A 21,540-nucleotide genomic window follows, 5' to 3' on the forward strand; every position below is an offset into this window, starting at 1 on the left:
TGAAGGTTAACTTTCCACTAAGGTTTTTATATAACAACTAAACTATAAAAGATGATGGAATACGGTTATAATAACGTGACATGTATTTTTTCACGGAGTGTGCCACATCTGGGTCAAACAAAAAGAACATTTACAAGATCTTCAGTGCCATTCAAATTACAACACTTACAAATCTGATCTGACAAACGTTTACAAAACGAAGGATTCAACCACGTGGAAGACAATTTGATTTAATCAGACACAGAACACGACGATGCTCGTTATTGTGTAGCTGACCTATGTAACTAGCTCTTATAACAGACTTGTGGAGCCGCACGTTTGAATTTGTACTGATCTTGTTGTTTCCCTGAGGTTGTGCTGGAGCCACGGCACAGGGTCTCCGTCAACTGTGCGTTCACGGCCTCTAGGGTTGGTACCGAACCTTTATTGATATTTACACTGGGCGAAAGGTGCAGTAGCAATCTGTGTTTTGTTCCCTGTATGGCGATGATTAGGTTTTAAACTTCTGTTTAAGGCATGCAACTCGGTAGCAGCTATGTTGTGATGGTTTGTGTCTTGACATGATTGAAATTGTTGTTCATGTCCATCCATCGAGGCGGTAAAATTCTGGTGGTAAGTTGCTGCCACAGAAGCTGGTGCTGGTAAATCAACTTCAAGGACACGGTCTGCTGTCTTTGTGAGAGTGTCAAAATCAACTTCAGGGGTTTGTGACAACTTACGGCGCACCTCTCGGGGAAGTTGGTTCAGGAAAAGGGCCCGAAAAATGGTCTGTGGGTCTGAGTTCATTGTTTTCATATACTGAAGTAGTTCTGAGGAACGCCTGTCCCCCAAACCATGCATGTTCAATAGTGCAGAGTCCTTTTCAAACTGTGTTGCTTCATATGCATCAAACAATGCATGTTAAATAGTGCAGAGTCCTTTTCAAACTGTGTTGCTTCATATGCATCTAGGAGCGCCACCTTGAAAGCCTCATACTTCTGAGTAGCAGGGGCATGCTCAATGACTGTATCCAACGCCGGGAAGCGGCCGAATCCAGAAGCTGAACAACATGATGGGATTTGGTAAGATCATTTGTAATGGGCGGAGTATGAGCTGCAATGAAGCTTGTAAATGTAAAACCCATGCACTGGCATTAGTTGTCCAGAGTGGTGGAACTTTGAAAGCAACAGCGGCCTCTGTAGGGGGCGGGAAATCTGTATATGTTTGCGCTGCTTGTGCGAGAGTTTGTTGTCGAATAGCGTCAGCGAGTTGACAGATGGCTTCTGACCTAAAGTCCATATTATGAGTGGTTGGAACTGCATAAAATCAGAGCAAGGTCACTACTAGAGTCTGTACTCACGTCGGGGTCACCAGTAAAGCAACATATGAAAACAGATAACCCTTGAGGCTATTTTAGTAAGAATCAAACCATTGTTGGCTATCAGGGTCAATTCAACTGAAAAATGAAACAATAACTCCCGGTTCTTCTTCTTCTTCCCCGTTCGCCTCCCGTTAGATGAGCAGCCTGGTGTCTTCGATGAAGGCTGCCGTCCGTCGCAGCTCCTCCAGGGTGCCGTACAGCTTGGCTTCCACTGCTGTCGGTTTTGGCCAGTAGTTCCTCCTGGATGCTGCATGCGTCGTACAGTCTTGAAGGATGTGGTCGGTTGTCATTGGTCCCTCACCACAAGGGAACTCTCCACTCTGTCCAATGCCAAATTTTGTGTGCATGTGGTGGAGCAGGCGGTTGTGTCCAGTCCTCAGGCGGAAGATCTTGACCTTTTCCCGTCGTTCCAGCAAACAGTATCTGTCTTCTGGGTTATATTTGGGGTGCTGGAGGCGCCACTTTATTCCTTGCTGTGCCTTGATGATTGTCTTGATTTCATCGTATGATACCAGTTTGTTGGCCTGCTCCTTCTGTGCACCGTCTTTTGCCAGAATGTCCGCTTTTCCGTTGCTTCTCATGCCACAGTGTGCTGGTACCCATTGTATCACCACTTTCTCCACTCTGGCACTCAGGGCAACAAGGGCTGAAGTGAGATGGTTCTGTTCTTTGCAGCGTGGGTTCTTGAGGGCTTGGAGCACGGAGAGAGCGTCTGAGAACACCACCACCTGCCCTGTTCTTGTGGAGTTCTGCGAGACTGTTGTGGCTGCCTTACAGAGGGCTTTTCGCTCAGCTCGGAAGTTGGGAGTATTTTCCTGTTGGGATTGCAATTTCTTCATCTCCGTTTTTGTATCGGAGGAAGATTCCAGCTCCACCATCCCTTGTTGCTTCTGTGGCGGAGCCATCTGTAAAGACATGGGTCCAGTCTTCCTGGGGGTACTGGTTGCAGATGTACTCCATGGCCAGGGCCTTCCTTTGGGTGTCTGACTGTGTTCCTCTCTTCTCCACTCTGGGAATGCTGGTGACGACTGTTAGGAACACCCGCCTCTTCCAAGATGGGTGGGTGACATTTGCCGGGATAAGCTTTGCTTCGTGTTCCATCAAGACTGGGGTTTGTCTTTCAAGGCGTCTTGACTGGTGGATAAAGCTGCCTCTTTTCAGCCGGCTCTTGGTGGGTCTGCTCATTCTGTTGTTCACTGGATGGTTTTCAAGGCGTTTGAATTTTGCTGCCTGGATGAGGATCTTTGTGTCCCTTCTGTCCTCTAATGACTGTAGCCCAGTGGTCTCCATCTTCAGGATTGGGGTGGATCTCATGGCGCCAGTTATGACACGCTGAGCTTGGTTCTGTATCTTGTTGAGATGGTCGAGGTTAGACTTTGCAGCTGATGCGCATGCTGATGTCCCATACTCAACTACAGGTCGGACTCTCCCCGTATAGAGTCTCTTCAGGATACGTTCATCAGCCCTCCAGTCAGTCCCTGCAAGTTTCTTCATGATCGCCAGTCTCAGCTTGGCCCTGCTACAGCATCTGGTGATCTGCTGTTTCCAAGTGAGCCTGCGGTCAAAGGTCACTCCAGGTAGGAAGGTGTGGGTTCCTCTGCAAGCCTTTGGTTGTTCAGTGTCAACTTCGCCTCTTGCTTCTACTTCCGGTTCAAAACTGATATGAAAATAGTAACTAAAACGCTGAAACGTTTATACCATACTAATTGTAATGCTACAGAGGTAAACAAATCACCATAGACACAACAGCACTAAATCACAAGTGAGGTAGCAGGCAAACACTACAACCGCACATCCAAAGAAAATCATGGCTGTAAACAAGTAAAACAACGAACTTCATGACAACGAAAGCAAGCATTGTGGACAGAAAAACAGCTTCACCACTGAAACAATAAAGTAGAATAAGACTAAAAAGAGGGGTGATCTAGGGAGACAGGCAAAGCGACAGGATAGAACAGGAAGCTTCTTCGGGAAATTAACGCACAGAGGACTCAGCTTGGGGCGTCTGGAAGACTGCGAGCTGAGAACCTCAAGGGGTGGAGTGATGGCTCAAAGGTAACGCGTCCGCCTTGGAAGCAAGAGAATCTGAGCGCACTGGTTCGAATCTCGGCAGAGTCGCCAATATTTTATCCCCCTCCACTTGACCTTGAGTGGTGGTCTGGACGCTTGTCATTCGAATGAGACGATAAACCGAGGTCCCGTGTGCAGCATGCACCTAGCGCACGTAAAAGAACGCACGGCAACAAAAATGGTTGTCCCTGGCAAAATTCTGTAGAAAAGTCCACTTCGATAGGAAAACTTTTTTCTTTTCTTTTTTTTATAATAATAATAAAAACTGCTGACAGGAAAAAATACAAAAAATGGGTGGCGCTCTCAGTGTAGCGACGCGCTCTCCCTGGGGACAGCAGCCCGAATTTCACACAGATAAATCTGTTGTGACAAAAAGAGTAATACAATACAACTTATCTGCAGAGTTTGAAGAGACTGCGGACAAAGCAGCCAGTGATGGCACGAGCAATGATCAAAAAACAAACTGCCAGGAAGTCTACACGCGGAAGAGAAAAGTGAGCAGAGAACGGGAGGCCGAACGAACTCTTATCATCTTCACCGTGTGCCAGAGAGAACGCCATCTAAAGACAGCAGACACGATTCAGAAGGATTCAGACTGGAACGAAATGACGAAGTCGGAAGCCGTTAACATTTGACGAAACCACGAACAGGTGAGAAAACAGACTAACCTCCGATCGCGTAAATCTAGATCTGATAATGTATTCTTCCGTTAGATCCAGGCACACTAAAATTCGATTGATATTCAAAATTCGACTGAAGCTCAAATTCGACTGAAACCAAAACGTGTGTCATTAGCAGATTACCTTTAATAGATTAGTCATTGATCAGTGTCACCCTGTAGATCCCGCACGACGTTTACCATGAGACGGGCGCAATAGCCGAGTGGTTAAAGCGTTGGACTTTCAATCTGAGGGTCCCGGGTTCGAATCTCGGTAACGGCTCCTGGTGGAGATTTATCCGATCTCCCATGTCAACATATGTGCAGACCTGCTTGTGCCTGAACCCCTTCGTGTGTATTCGCAAGCAGAAGATCAAATACGCACGTTAATGATCCTGTTATCCATGTCAGCGTTCGGTGGGTTATGGAAACAAGAACATACCCAGCATGCGCACCCCCGAAAGCGGAGTATGGCTGCCTACATGGCGGGGATAAAACGGTCATACACGTAAAAGCTCACTCCTTTACATACGAGTGAACGTGGGAGTTGCAGCCCACGAACACAGATGATTCCGGCACACCCAAAAGATTGATTAATATACGGTTGAGAGAACAGAATTTGTTAAGCAGTTGATCATTAATGATATTGATGTGGTCAGGTCTAAGGTGGTCAGGGCTAGATAGTAAATCGAATGTGCATCACTACCATAATTATTACCTATTAGTTATTTGATTAATTAATTGAAATTGTAATTATTACTGGATTCATTTGTGAATTGATAAGTGGCAGATGGAAGTCCACCAGATCTCTCCTCACCTTCATGCTTTACACTGGCTCCCAGTACAAGAAAGAATTATTTACAGACTTCCCTCTTCGTTTCAAGTCCATTGCGGCTACTGGTCCACAGTATCTTTCTGATCTCATTCATCCTAACATACCCTCACGCCAACTCCTCTCTTCTTCTGACACCCGCCTGCATAGGATCCCCCCTGTTCGAACCAAAACGTATGGCCAATGCAGTTTTTCATACCAAGCCCCCATTCTTTGGAATCAACTTCCTCAGCCTCTCCGTCACTCATCTGCGCCATTTCTTTTATCTTATTTTACCATCACCAGGTCCACAAATGTAAATGTGAAATCATGATACTCAAAACTGTCCACTAGTTAATCATCAACAGCAAACAAGAATACACTGTAAAAATATCGCCCCCATAAAATCACATTCTTGAAATCTTTGCTGTTTGAGGATAGAAGAGTTTGACACAATCTGAATACATTCATAAACATCAGGTTGGCCCCACGATGGCATCACAGTTACCTTCAAGATGCTAAATTGTGTAGCTTCGTGTGGAAAACAATTGTAAAATTATCACAGAACACGAACTACGTTTAAAACCAGTCTGCTTTATTCCTATGAGTGTAAAGGGGGAGGTGGTAGGTGCTCGGTGGGTAAACCTCATTTTCCTGACTTATATCACTTATTTGCACGAAATACACAATGTATTTTGAACGAAAATTCTTCAAATCAGTATTCATTGTATTCTGAAGCTGGGGAACATTATATATGTAAATGTTAGCCACAAAAACCACACGATTTTGCGATTTAAAGGCGATTCCTGGCATAACAGCATTTTGGAGGTAGGGGAAGCAACTCGACCAGTGTAACTCCCGAAAGGGTCAGATGTTCATCCAAATGCACTGAACTAATTTCTAGAAGACCCCTGCAGTTCTCTGTATAAAACTTATTTCGGAAAGAGTGATACTGAAGCGATGAAATAAAACAACCGGACAATTTTACGTTAAATCGTCGAAGATTTGACAGTGTAGGCCTTAATTCTGAAAGAATAAATGAAGATATTTCAATTCTGGATATCCATTCGAAAAAAAAAGACCCTGTTAAAAAAGATAGCATATAATATGTGGTGGTTTCCTTTATAAAAAAAAGATTTATGAGGGTTTGAAGCTGAGCTTGTTTTAATCTCATTGACCTGGGCTCTGGAGTGTACCCTTGTGTCAAGGGCAGTAACTCTGAGTGCGTCCCCCCTTTTTTTCTGTTTTCTTGGGAACATTTAAAAGTGAGTTCAGAAGACACCGAGGAACATTTCAAGATCAGTCTACGTCATTCTTGTGGAGTGAGTGGGGGGCGGGGGGGGGGGGGGGCGGCGGGGGGCACGGTAACCCCCTCGGCCTTGCGGACTACGAGGGGCAGAGAGCACAAGTCCTGGATGACAGGGAGGAAGAAACTTGAGGAGCGTTGGTCGACGTCAGAGAAAATGTACAATGGTTTTGACAGATAATTCAGGAACTGTTCACGAGAGTTAAGTACAGAGGAAACTTTGTGCTTGTTGATATCACTGGGGTGCACATGTGCTGGAAGAGTGCACGGGATCTGACAAGACGACACCTCGACACTGGCTGGCCGTGCGAAGAGGCCACTCACAGTGGTTGGCGATCTAGCCAAGATACAGTGACAGAGACCGAAGAAATTCAAACGTATTTCTGCTATCCATTACCAAAGGTAGAAGAAAAGATACCACGGTGTTGTCCAGATAACGACAAAGAAGTTGGCACAATTCACAATATAAAAAAGAATTAACTAAAAAAAAACTAATTAGATAAAAAAAAAATATATAAAAACCCACAAAAAACACACACAAAAAAAAAACAGATAAAAAGGGCAGAGCATGCACATCCAGCCCGAACAGTGAATAGTGACAACAAATGCAGCTACTACTTGCACTAATGATGATAATAATAATAATGATGCTGATAAAAATGTCATTATTATTATTACACGCACACACACACAATCTTACAGTAACATGTCCTTAGATTTACTATAGTTGTAAGCTACAGAAGAATCATCTTCAGGATCGCCATAGCTGTACGCCACATGCATAAGCCATCATCGTCAGAACCACAATAGATGTGAACTATATCTTTGCATGGTGTTTTCACACTGTTGGTAGAATAACTACAGACGTGAACTATATAAAGTCACCATCATGGGGGAAATGACGATATATACGCCATCCATATCACTATGGACGTGAAATATACATACATGCGAACTGAAAGTGAATCATGAAAGCCACTATCGTTAAACTTGCAATTGATGTGAATAATATGCAAGATACCATCTTTAAAATCAAGTATTGATGTGAACTAATATACAAGACACCATCGTTAGAATCACGAGAGATGCGAGTTCAAAGATATTAGCCACATACAAGACACCAGCGTTAGCAAACTATGACTACGACAACACACATGCTGTAGTTTTTATTGTGCTAACTTATATATGTGTGTGGTCTGGTTCGTCAGTAATTGACAGCCGGGTCCGTCTTAATTACTGCGTCAGTCCCTGGACAATCAGTAAAAGATCCATACTGCAAGGAGAGGCTGGGTAAAAGGGTAAAAAGGGGGGGGGGGGGGGGGGGGGGGGACAGGGACACTGAAGTGAGGGAGTGACAATCATCTAAAAGCGTCTTTTGTGCTCCAAATGGTCAGGATTGAAAAGTGGCGTTTTCTGTGACCACAAAATCATGAATAAATTGTTAGACGTACCAACGAATCCGAGACTAGTTTTCATGGACATTCTCTCTCTCTCTCTGACTGTGTGTGTGTGTGTGTGTGTGTGTGTGTGTGTGTGTGTGTGTGTGTGCGCGCGCGCGCAGGCATACATGTGTGTGTATGTGTTTGTGTGTGTGTGTCTTTATTATTATTATTATCATTAGCATTTACGCCTAGTCTTGAAAATACGTCCTAAGCGTTTAGAAATAGAACACATATGTAAATATCAAAAAGAAAAAAAATTGAATACAAGGTACCAAACATTAAAAATTATTCATCCCCTCCCACCCCCGTACACACACACCCACAATACACACAAGCACACGCGCACGCACACACACAATGACTTTCTTGTCATATGCTCATTCATACACGCTTTATCCTTCAATGTACGCGTTGCAACGTTTGATGTAAGATGAACATTGCCTCCATGACCCTGGTAGATACATTTATTATGTAAATCGACGTCGTTAATGCCTTCTTGTTCTTGGACTTTTTTATTTTATTTTTTTTTTAAAGAGTTATTTGACTGACATCGTTGATCATGCCCATAATGTACAATAACTACTGCTCACTCAACACAATCATTTGTAACGGGTCATATGGCCTATACCAAACAAAACAAAGAACAACAACAAACCTTTCGTTCTTGCATTATCTCCTTTAATTTTACGGATATATGCTAGAATTTACTATATCATTCACTCATTCGTTATCACTCATCGAAAGGTCTACGGCTTATCTTATTAAGCATTTTTAAACACACCTATCAACTCCTCTAACAATATAGTTTACACTGAAACTGGTAGATACCCACTGATTTTTTTTTTTTAACTTCGTTTTTACTCTTTTTTGCGTTTACATTGTTCATATATTAATAATAATAAAAATGATGATTTTATGAAGTGCTCTCCTATAGTGCTGTTCCCTCACAGAGAGGCTCAAATCAAATCAAATCATGTTTATAGCCAAGCCGACCACTATGGCCATATCAGGGCTGACAGAGAGGCTGACGGCGCTTCACAAATAACATAAAACAAGAAAAACATCAATAATCGATAAGATTAAGATAACAACCAATCTCTCACGGTGATCTACAAGTTAGATGTTACAAAAGAGAACTCGCGGCAAATAATTACCAAGAAAAAGAAACAACCAAGAAGAAACAACTTTCCTCACATTATGAACAGCACACACACACACACACACACACACACACACATTGTGTGCTCTGCATTTTGAGACCAGTCCTTATTTTAAGTTCATGGAGATCAGTTGAAAGTCTAAAACGAACTGTTAAGCTTGCAGTAATTCATAATGAATCTTAGCTGAACTTAGCTGTCTTGCATATCTAAAATGGGTTGTTGTTTTTTTAAACGAATCGTTGAGCTTTCCGTGAATGAGTAAATGAGACACTTTGTTTAGCTTAAATACCTGTAGAATTTTTAAGAGAGAGAGAAAGAAGAAGAAAACTTGACATACTTCAAGTGCCTAAGTCGTCATTTTTGTGAGTTCCGTCAGAACCTGGGGCAAATCTCAAAAGCTTGCTGGGTCCCACGGCCACTCATTGAAGCCTAACACACATTCACGCGTCTTATCACACGCTGGTGGCACGAAAACAGTTTCATCTATGTCCAATCCACACTTTTTTTTTCGTCAAGTGAATCACATCGTTCAGAAAGAATGTGCGCAGCGCTGTACTCGTGGTGAACAGAGTTGAAAAGTCGCCTCAGTTTTCCCCCTCCCAGACTGTTCAAGCGTTCACAGGCGGTGGTTGACTTAGCACAGGCTGCCGCGTTGTCTAAACGGCGGGTCCAGCTACTTGTGAAATGCTTCACACAGCCTCCGCATCGGCCTCCCAGCCCTCCCCGCCTGTTCAAACCACTCCAGCTGTTCGCCTGCACTTCAAACATAGCAAACTTTTGCCAACTCTGCGTACTGTAAGGAAGCTCGCAGTGTGGTGGCAGTGAAAATCAAATTTGTAGTGGGAAGGGATTAGAGGGAAATGTAAGGTAGGGATAATACTCTGCACAGATGCAGCATACTGTACTGGCAATTGGGTGGGAACGCTTATGTGGCGTCACATTAACGAAGATGATATAACATGTTAACTACACCGGCTGCAGGTCAAGCGTTATGACGGTACCATATATCCTGGAAAAGAACTTTAACTCCTTCCACCTCCTTAAAACAGTGTCCGACACATAAAAAGACGTTGTGAAAAAGAGAAAATTAGTCATCAAATGTTTGGGAATGAGAAGACGATACAATAGGAGACGAAAACAAAATTATGCAATGACGATGACAATGGGTAATCAAGTGTGTGCTGTGTTTTTCTGTTGTTTTTTCTGACACTCATGGCCCCTAATCCATAAGCAACACAGCTATAGCCCTAATCCATAACCAACATTGTGGTTCTCGGGCTAATCCATACCTAACACAGCCATGAACCCTCAGTAATCCACACCTAAGACACCCATGGCCCATAATCCATACTTAACACATATATCGTCCCTAATCCATATCAGCACACCCATGACCCCAAATCCATACCTAATGAACCCATTACCCCACCTGAATCCATACCTAATATACCTATGCCCCCAAATCCATACCTAATACGCCTATGGCCCCAACTGAATCCATACCTAATACACCTATGTCCCCAAATCCATACCTAATACACCTATGGCCCCAAATCCGAAGAATCCGTACATCAAATAAACATGGCCCTTGATCCATACCTAAGACGCCCATGGCCCGAATTACATGATAGAACAAAAATGGTCCCTAATCCGTACCCATCATACCCATGATCCCTAATCCATACTTAAAACACACATTGCCCCTAATCCATACTTAAACGCATGGCCCTTAATCGATACCTAACACACCATAGCCCCTAATCCATACATAACATACCCATGGCCCCTGATCCATACATAACACACCCATGGCCCCTAATCCATAATTAACACACCCATGGCCCCTAATCCATAGATAACACACCCATGGACCCTAATCCATACATAACACACCCATGGACCCTAATCCATAATTAACACACCCATGGACCCTAATCCATACATAACACACCCATGGATCCTAATCCATAATTAACACACCCATGGACCCTAATCCATACATAAAACACACATGGTCTTTAATCCATACCAAACGCCCTCATTGCCCCTAATCCATATCTAACACACCCATAGACTGATCCATAACTAACACAACCACGGCTCCTAATCCATACCTAACACCCATGGCCCTTAATCCATACCAAACATACAAATAATCCCTATTCCATAGCATACATGCCCCCAAATCCATACCCAACACTCATGACCACTAATCCATACCCAACATTCATGGGTCCTGATCCATACCAAACAAATGCATGGCCCCTTATCCATACCAAAATCTTACATAGCCCCTAAACCATACCAAACAAATGTATGGTCCCTAATCCATTCCCAAAACACCCATGGCCTTTAATCCATACCTAACACACCCAAGGCCCGTAATCCATACCAACACACCTATGCCCACTGAACCACACTTAAAACACTCATGGCCCCTAATCCATACCTAACACGTATAGCCCCTAATCCATACCCAGCACACTAATGGCCCAGAATCACAATGCGGATTCCGCGCTAACAGGTCCACCACTGACCTGGTCTTCTCCCTTAGATGCAATAAAAATGCAGGAAACAAAGACTGCATTGCCTTTTTTTTAGATCTTACAAAGGCCTTTGACCTCGTCAGCAGAGACAGTCTCTTCATAATCCTCCCAACGACCGGATGCTCATCTAGGTTCTTTATCATCATCAGATCCTTCCATGAAGACATGAAGGGAACTGTGGTCTTTGATGGCTCAGCATCAGACGCTTTTGACATCCGAAGTGGAGTTAAGCACGGCTGTGTCCTCGCTCCCACCTTTTTGTTTTTGTTTTTGTTTTTCTTTTTTTGGGGGGGAGGAGTGGCGTTGGGGGGGGGGGGGGGGGGGGGGGGGGCCTTTTTCGAAGTCTTGATGAAGCACCTCTTCGGATCTTCCACAGAGAGCAGTTAATTTCGTACCAGGTCAGATGGAAAGCTCTTCACTCTGTCTAAACTAAGAGCAAAGATGAATGCCTGCATAATTTCCTCTTTGCAGACGACGCAGCAGTGACCACCCACTCTGCCAAAGACCTTCAGCAGATCATGAACTGCTTCATCGAGGCTTGCCGTGACTTCGGACTTACGCCAGTCTAAAAAAAACACAGGTCATGGGACAGGACATAGACTGCCCACACATCAGAATCTCTTATCGTGAACTGGAAGTTGTCCATGACTTTGTATACCTGGGTTCAACGATATACACCATCTCTCTCGACACTGAGTTAAGCATATTGGCAAGGCTGCTACCACCATGTCCAGACTGACCAAGAGAGTATGGAAAAACAATCTGACAGAGCACACCCAGGTATACAAAGTCATGGACAACTTCCAGTCTACAAAGCATGCGTCGCGTACGCCCACCTCTACGGCAATGAAGCTTGGACTTTGCGTGCCAGACAGGAGCAAAAGCTCAGTGCCTTCCACTTGCACTGCCTCCGACGCATCACATCTCTTGGCAGGACAAAGTTTCCAAGAACACTGTCCTCAAGAGGGCTGGGTTCCCCTGCATGCACACCCTCATGCGCTGGCTCGGGCACGTCGGGCGAATGCTCAACGGCCGAATACCCAGGAATCTCCTGTATGGACAGTTGGCTCAGGGAAAGCACCATGCAGGCAGACCCCAATACGATACAAAGGCATCTGCAAAGGAGACCTGAAGACCCTAGGCATCAACCCAGACACGTGGGAAGCTGTAACCCCCAAACGATTATCCTGGAGGCAGACAGTGCAAAAAGGCAAAAGGTTCGAACACACACTTGCCCATCAGTCATAAGCGCAACGGCAAAGAGAGGACCAGAGTCTGACAGATAGACCAGCATCAGACTTTATCCGCACAACCTGTGGGAGAGACTACTATTCCTGAATAGGCCTGTCAAGCCACCAGAATTTTGCTAGAGGTCAACACCTATGTTGTCATGAGTTCTTTTTCAGCGCGTGAAGGGCGTGCTGCACACAGTACCTCAGTTTGTCGTCTCACCAGAATGACTAAGTGCTCAGCTAGACTTGGGAGAAATGGCGAGACCTGGGAAGAATCAGGTCGAGCTGGTGCTAGCGCCCACATCCAGGGTGTCTCCAGGTGACTACGTTGAGGATTCGTGTTGAAAACTGTTCCCGGTGCCCAAATAGACCAAAATGGTAGGTCGGAGTTCTGATCGGCACCCACTATAGTGTTGAAATCACCCAGGATGAACTGTGGCTCTCAGAAATTCTTCTGATGACAGTGCTCGGGTCATCGTAGAATTTGTCATTAGCTTCTGGTGATCAATCACTGTTGGAGTGAAGGCACTGATTAGGCTGACTAGTCCCACTGAGGAGTGAAGTTGGAGAGAGAAGAATCGTTCCGCTCTTTAGGTGGAATGAAAGATCTCAGCATGCTGTCTGACCGCAAATCCATTCCACGTTGCTTGGTCTTATCTGGGTTGTTTCCCTTGCCAGAGAAAATGGATGTCATTCTTCCTCACAGACCCCTATGCTGGGAACCCAGTCTCTTGGAGAGCGACGATGTCCATTAGGAGTCTCCCCAATTCCATGTCGATGACTGTCGTCTTGCTAGGGTCGTTCATTTCCTGCAAGTCGTCATAAAAAATCAGGTGTTATTGTCCTGACGTTCCAAGGTCCCAACTTTAAGGCAGGGTCGTCTTCTTTCTTTTGCCTGATGCACGATCCGCTTGTCCGTTTTCACCTTAATCTCCGTGCACTCAGTGAGGTTAAGGGACTGTGGCGAGGCAGCACCTGACAATGGGGATTACCCAGCTCAAGGCGGGCGATAGCGAATCGCAAATCCTGGATAGGTGGATATAGAGGCTCTTACTAATGCTGCAGGTTCCCCCTCTCCTCGTCGCTGAAATAATCCAATGGAAATGCAGAAGCCGATATACTTGGTTCCAATACAATCGCAGGAGTTGTCAGGTGGTTGCCTTATACAGCCTGGAACTTATGGGACCCCGGCTTCAGATTCTTTACCCCCAAAGCTTTTTTCCCAAGGGTGGGTATGGCCGCAAAGTAAATTTGGTTTGAAATCAATGTTTTCTTCACTTAGACGAGCTTTCAGCCATGGTTAAAGAGCCCCGTCTACACCATATGTGGCAGGCAGTGTTGGTTTACATGGTTACCAGTAGCAGATGAGAACCACTGACCTGACACCAGTGGAGGGAAGGGAATACAAGTACCAGTACTTACACAAGAAAGATACTCGAAAGATTCCGTGGTCTTCGGTTAAACACGTATAACAGAAAAGCTCAAAGAAGTAGTCGACAGAATGAAGATAAATATGACCCTATCAATTTGTCAGATAACAAGAGACATAGCCTTCGCGGCTCAAGTGCGATTCCTGTTGAACAACAAAAAAGGGGGGAAAAAGAAAACCGAAAATGGAGGGGAACGTTGGAGGGAGTGGTGATATTGGGGGTTGTTACCGGTACTATATATTGATTCCAATCATACTTTGCTCACGGTCAGAAACTAGTTTCGAAATGAAAACTGTGTGCTGGAAACTGAACAATTCCATGAAAAACAGCTCATACCATTGGCATTTCATTGCCTTATGGTCATAATATTGATCTATCAAAGGTTAGAATTTTCCATTCCTTCATAACCACTTTCCAGTTTTTGACAAATACAATAACTGTCACGACCCCCCTAGGGAAGAGGTCGAGAACTGTTTTAAAACCTAACACCCAACCCAGTTCACCCGACAACACAAACACAGAATACAGATATTTCTCTTGCACACAAAATTTATTCTCTTCCGCTCTATCCCACTCACGCAACCTTACACACACAGCCTATACTTGCAAAAAAAAACCCAAAAAAAACACGACAACCATATACCATAACTTCAACAACAACAAAAAGAAACGAACAGAAGTCGCATACAAAACTACCGATTCTCCCAAATGTTCTCAAAAGCGATTTTTCACACACACACACACACACACACACACACACACACAAGAAGACAAAGCACCCCAAAACCAGGACAGGTACACATGTTCACGCTTTAGTGTTTGGCGGCTTCAGAAGTTTTCCTCTTAAAAAACAAAACAAAAAAAAACCTGACACACGGCACCAGACGAACTTCGGCGGGTCCGACCAGCAAGCCCCCAGTCAAAAGGCCTAGGTGCCAGGACTCAGCATACAGTGCCAAGCAAAGGACCAGGCTGCAAGTCAAAAGGCCCGGAACACAGGACCAGTCACAGGACAGGATGGGACGAACACCCAGGACACCCGTCACAGTGCAGGAGGGGACGAACACCCAGGACACCAGTCACGGGGCAGGAGGGGACGAACACCCAGGACACCCGTCACAGGGCAGGAGGGGACGAACACCCAGGACACCAGTCACGGGGCAGGAGGGGACGAACACCCAGGACACCAGTCACAGGGCAGGAGGGGACGAACACCCAGGACACCAGTCACAGGGCAGGAGGGGACGAACACCCAGGACCCCCATCACAGGGCAGGAGGGGACGAACACCCAGGACACCAGTCACAGGGCAGGAGGGGACGAACACCCAGGAAACCAGTCACAGGGCAGGAAGGGGTGAAGATCTGGGTCACCAGACGAAAGGCCCGGGACACCCAGCACACAGTGAGAGCTGGAACAGTACGGAATGTTTCCCCCTGTGCTGAGCAATACTAATTCTAGCGATAATTAACAAAACCAACAAATGTACCGCACATTCAAAATACAAAGCCGGAATATAATTCCATTGACAAGACGAATTACAGAACTCATACGGCACTCGCACCCTCTACACCTAACATACACAGCCAACGCCCAGTTTTACACAACAGTGAACTAAGGTAAAATTGTATCATTTTAAAACTCAATAATAAAATTGGCAAAAATGTTAACCGACACAAGAAGAAGTACATATCCACGCACTGGCAGCACACAGTAATTAACGAAATAAGATTGTGTCAAAACCTAACGTACACCTTTCTTTCTTGTCGAACCTCTACCTCTTTTCACACCTATATCCCTGATAGAAATACAACTAAGCTAAGTAGACAAGTGGCTTATTACCTGCCACAGGTACGTACTTCAACGACCACCACAAAGACACGACGGCGACGAAGACACACGAAGAAACACCGAAGTGGCTCCAACGGAGGACAGGCGGCCCTCACTTCAACTGGTGCCAAGACCTCGGGGTAGCTACCCCACCAACAACGAAGACGACTCGTACACTACAGCAGTCGGGCTGCAAAAGCCTCGAATATTGTTGCTGCCCAACAATATTTCATATTCGCTCAGGTGAGCTGAGTAATATGCATGCGCGTGGTTCGTGCGCAATTCGAGATTTCTACCCGAACTGAAGGATGGGAGAAGGAGGGAAAGTGAAAGAAAAGGGTGGAGAAAAACGAAGACGGACCACACGCCCTAACTGTCGTCACAAGTTGTGACAAACTCAAAACACTGGTGCAACACTCCACACAAAAACCGATTTCTGGTGTAAAGTCCCAAATCGTCCCCTTCCGTAGGTCCCCCGGTGTAAATTCTGAGACGCCCCCCCCCCCCACCCCCCATCTCCCTTCCCCCCCCCGCGCGCGCGCGCGCGTGCGTGTGTGTGTGTGTGTGTGTGTGTGTGTGTGTGTGTGTGTGTGTGTGTGTGTGCTAGAAATGGTGAAAAGAGGAGAAAAAGAGTGCAAAATGGTATCTGGAGAAAACATAGATTGCTTTATTTTGATCAATTTATTACACTCTGTCAAGGAAATAAATCTTCTTTTTTTTTCTTTCTTTTTTTATAAAACCTCCTGGGGTACAGTTTGATACGGGCCATCCGTAATTTTCCCACAGGTCTGTGTCCACACGGGTCTATGTACCAACAGGTCATGTTCCCGCAGGTCTATGGCCACTGCTGAACACTATCCCACAAAGTCGTTTGATTGCGTTATTTTGACACGCCTGTCCATTATTTACACAGACATATTTTTCACCGCTGCCTGCCTACTGTAGACCAACACTGACCACAGCTGTTCACTACCAACAGTGTTCATATTGCACTACTTTGTGACGGTTTTGCAGTACTTGGACTTCTTGATATGATTTGATTATAAGCTGACAACTACTCGTTATTGCTGTCCATTACTGGCCTCTGCTTGCCGCCACTGACTGCAACGGAAGCGTTCAGATTTCGTTTAAGTTGGTGCGTTATTGTGACGGGTTTTGGGGGTTTTTTTTTCATCGTTAACTGACCACTGCTGACCACAACTGACGTCAATCCAAAAGCTGATCAGCTTGTATTTTAGTGACGTTTATTCAGTATATACTTGGACTTCATGACATGTTTGACTGACCACGGGCTACTACTGACCACTGGCGACCACTAAAAACTACCCAGAAGTATATGAATGATGAAAAAGACATATCTGGGTGACTATCTAGACTTGAGGGAAAGATGTAATGGATCATAGATATGGGAGGATACAGACCTTGCGGAACACTGACTGGGGGATACAGATCTACCAAAACATTTTTGTGGGAACATGCACCCGGAGGAAACATACACCTTGGGGTACAAAGGTGTGCTCCCCATTCAGATCTTTCAAATGTTTGTCATGTTTATCCAGGCATCTACTCACAAGCTACTTGATGTATTAATTTCACTTTTGGCTTACTACTGCGTGTGTTTTGTAATTTGTTTTCGTGGATTTCATGGACCTCTGTCTGAAGTGTTTCCTGCATTTGACATATTTTTAAAAAGAAAAAACCTAAACCGTTTTCATATAGTTTTTTTCCCACATAAACGAGACAAGATTTGGAAAATTATGGGAAGATTAGTTGCCATGCTGTCGGGCAAAACGTGTTGGCAAAGAAAAATTTATATAAATGCTGTAGGTTCAATTTCCTGTATGGAGACAAGGTGACTGATTCTGTTGAACCTGAGTCAAACTCGTGTGCTTAGCCTTAACGGGCTCGTGCTTGTTTCCACCTCGTATCCATTGCACTTAAAACACGGTATCACACTTTTTGATCCAACATTCGTTGTTTACCGATTAAGGGTAGGACCCAGTATTCAAGTGTACACGTCATCTATTGTTTCTTGACTCATAAGATCTAAGTCGTGAGAAATCATATATATATATATATATATATATATGTGTGTGTGTGTGTGTGTGTGTGTGTTTAATTCATAAAGCGCCATTCCATGTGAAATACGCTCAATTGCGCTGTGTAATGTCTATACCGACGTACAGACACGGACACAAAGGCAAACAGACACAGTCACACACACATACAAACACACAAATCAGCGGAAATAGATGGCATCAGAAATGAGATGATTAAAGCTGTCTTACCAGACCTACGTCCCACGATCAAAACAGTATTTAATTATGTTCTAAAAAGTGGATGTTATCCGGATTTGTGGGAAAATGGGTTATCTATCCCATTTCATAAAGAGGGCAATAAATCAAACCCAATTAACTACAGAGGAATAACTATCAATTGTTCTTTAAGTAACCAACTTTGTCTAATCCTCAACAGCTGATGAATAATTATTTAGAATCAAATAATTTCCTTGCAAAGGAAGAAGCTGGATGAAGAAAAGGTTTTAGAACTACAGACCATATTTTTGTGTAGAAAAAAATAGTTGATTTTTCCATTAATTCTTTTTTTAATCGAAAGAACAGATTAGGTGCATGTTTCGTTGACTTCATAAAAGCTTTTGATAACATTTCACATGTAGGTATCTTCATTAAACGACAAAAAATAAGTAGACGAGATAGGTGCTTCAATTTGATACAAAGTATGTTTACAGACATAAAAGTCTGCACCCGTAATGAAAATGGGTTCTCCCCTTCAATCTATGTTCGAAGAGGAGTACTACAGGGAAATACACTGAGCCCCACATTATTCAATACATTCGTAAACGATATTGTTGATTCGCTCCCAGATACTGATTCACCAACACTTAGTCTGTCTCAAAATAATAATAAAAATATCTTTGTCTTTTGACTTAGTACTACTTTCAAGAACTAAACATGGCCTGCAGCTAAAACTAAACCAGTTACACTTATACTGTAAACAATGTGGTGTTCAAATCAATAGAGACAATACAAAAGCAGTCAAATTTTCAGGAACAGAACCACGAGCTCAAATATTTTCAAAATGTGGAACAGAAGTCATAGAAACAACTGAACAGTATCAATATCTTGGAATGATATTCCATAAATCAGGCAATTCTAAAAAGGCTCCAGAACATCTGGCAAAAAAAGGGAACAAAGCATCTCAAAATCTTTATAAAAAAAAAAAAAAAGAAAAAAAAAGGAAAAAAAAACTGTCAAAAATTAAAACATAAGCACACATGCATGTCTAAATTATTTGATGTTTCGCCTATACTAACTTATGAAGCAGAAATATGGTTCCCCACTTGTGAAGCAGCAGACAATAATTTTACCTTTGACAAATTGTATAACCATTATCTCGTGAACAAATTTCCACAGGAGCATGTTCAGTTAAGCTTTTTTAAACAAACATTGGGAGTCCACAAAAAAGCCACAAATTCAGCAATACTCAGTGAGGTAAATACCCCATAACATATAAAGTGATTAGTCAAATAATAAAATTTAGTTTCACATAACACAGGCACGAGCAAATTGGTATATTAAATTTGTTTATGACGACATCAAACAAATCAAAATCAAACCAAACAAATATCATATTTGCAAATCAAACAAATATCGGCATCATTTCCAAACCAACATTGCGCAAATTTCTTCAAAACGGAACAGAGTCTCTGTGGGCCTTTCCAAATACAATAGACTGAGCAACACACTATACGTCACGTTCTTGGCATCAGAGATCTTTTCCCATGCCTCTTGCGGCCAATCAGTGGCAGCCTCTGTGCGTGTGTGTATGTGTGTGTTTGTGTGTATGTGTGGGTCTGTGCTTTTGAGTGCGTTTGTGAATGCGCGAGAGTGTAAGTGTACACAAGTGTCAGGAGAGTTCTGTGTACGTGTGTGTGTGTGTGTGTGTGTGTGTGTGTGTGTGTGTGTGTGTGTGTATGTGAGGGGAGGTGGGAGTGCGGGGGGGGGAGGTGGGGTAGAGGATGAGGTATATGAGTGTATGCATGCCTACACTGTGGGAGCAACAGGATATTGGAACGTATATATATATATATATATATATATATATATATATATATCTTTATATATGTGTGTGGGGTTGGGGGTGGGAGATATGGGCGTATGTGTGTGTGCTTGTACAAGTAAGTGTTCATCTGTGTGTGTGTGTGTGTGTGTGTGTGTGTGTGTGTGTGTGTGTGTGTGTGCCTGTTTGGTGCATATCTGTTATGCATGTGTGGGTGTATGTGTGAATGTGTGTCTTCATGTTTTACATTTATTTGCTTATTTATCACCATTGTTGTCTTATTTATTTATTTTTTTATTATTATCATTTTATTAGTATTAGTAGTACTACTACCTTTTTCTATACTATAATTATTATTTATTTATTTATGTAAGCTTATCTATTATTTATTCCCCCGTTTTTTTGTGTTTTTTTCTCTCAAGGCCTGACTAAGCGCGTTGGGTTACGCTGCTGGTCAGGCATCTGCTTGGCAGATGTGGTGTAGCGTATATGGTTTTGGCCGAACGCAGTGACGCCTCCTTGAGCTACTGAAACTAAAACTGAAACTATGACATGTTTACAGAGGAAACAAAACAGTGAACATGGATTAACTTTGTTGTAATTATATTACAAAATCTTGGTTTAGGACACATTTGGAATAACCAGTCCACATTCAATATTCAAAAACTTTGCCACGTTATGATGAAAAAACTAGAATATTGGAAGAGAAACAAATTTGAACTATTATTTTATCATAGAATTACACACGAATACAGAACCTAACTTTATTCACTTGAAGGATATCTCAATTATAATCCAAAACAATCATTGTGCAAATTAAGGATATCCTGTCATGATCAAGCAGTAGAAAAAGGTAGATATTTCAACGTCCCAAAAGAAATGAGACTGTTTACAATGTGAAACAATGGAGAGTGAGTACCATTTCTTAAAAGACTGCGAATTATACTGTCTAAAGTTGCAAGGTAGTGTCACACAACACCACCCAAACTCTGCCCCCCTTCCCTCCCAATCCCTTCACCACCACCACTCCACCACCCCGCCCCTTTCTCATCTCCCTCCCAAAGTTCACCCTTTTCAGGTTGTGCCGTCATCGCGCCACCCTCCCTCCTTCTACCCATCTTCACCTTCTTTTCTCCCGCTCTACTGCTCTTCCGCAGTTGGATCTATTAGTCCAGGGCCAATTCAAAAATGGTCTAAACGTGTGCAACAAACCCGTTCTTTTTACGATAAAATAGAGTAAATTACAGGGATCACACTCATGAAAAGTTTACAACTGAATTGGGTGGGGCGGGGGTGGGGGTGGGGAGGGGAACATGAGTAGAGGTTCATTTTTAATAATCATTATTCACACTTACAGAGTCGCAAGGCGAGAGCGTGTGAGGGAGGTTCGCAAGCGCGGAATGCAGCTCGCCAGAAAGTTTTAGCGCGGTACAGTACATATGGCTGACTGCTGCCGCGCTGATGCTGACCTTTTCCTCTGTGAGTAAGACACTAAGGCAGATAACAGATACCGTACAGAAAGTGAGAGAGCTCTTTTAGGTCAAACATTTTCAATTCCATATATTACATTGGTATAAGACGCAAAATTGCTTATTGATGTCATATCATTTGAAAGA

The 21,540-nt window shown here is 43.6% G+C and overlaps 1 protein-coding gene across 3 annotated transcripts in view; it reads right to left on the reverse strand.

Moving 5' to 3' along the window:
- The window catches only part of LOC143289052 (uncharacterized), a 294,182-nt gene that overhangs the window by 248,058 nt on the left and 24,584 nt on the right, over window positions 1-21,540 (reverse strand). Inside the window, exon 1 of one of the 3 annotated variants that reach the window (XM_076597862.1) lies at window positions 9,145-9,383. The exons of the other annotated variants lie outside the window; for them this stretch is intronic. The gene's annotated coding sequence lies outside the window, so the exon portion shown is untranslated. Of the gene's footprint in view, window positions 1-9,144; window positions 9,384-21,540 lie in introns of those variants that run through there. 3 annotated transcript variants of the gene reach the window in all.

Source organism: Babylonia areolata, chromosome 13, assembly GCF_041734735.1.
Source record: "Babylonia areolata isolate BAREFJ2019XMU chromosome 13, ASM4173473v1, whole genome shotgun sequence".
NCBI lineage: Eukaryota > Metazoa > Mollusca > Gastropoda > Neogastropoda > Buccinidae > Babylonia > Babylonia areolata.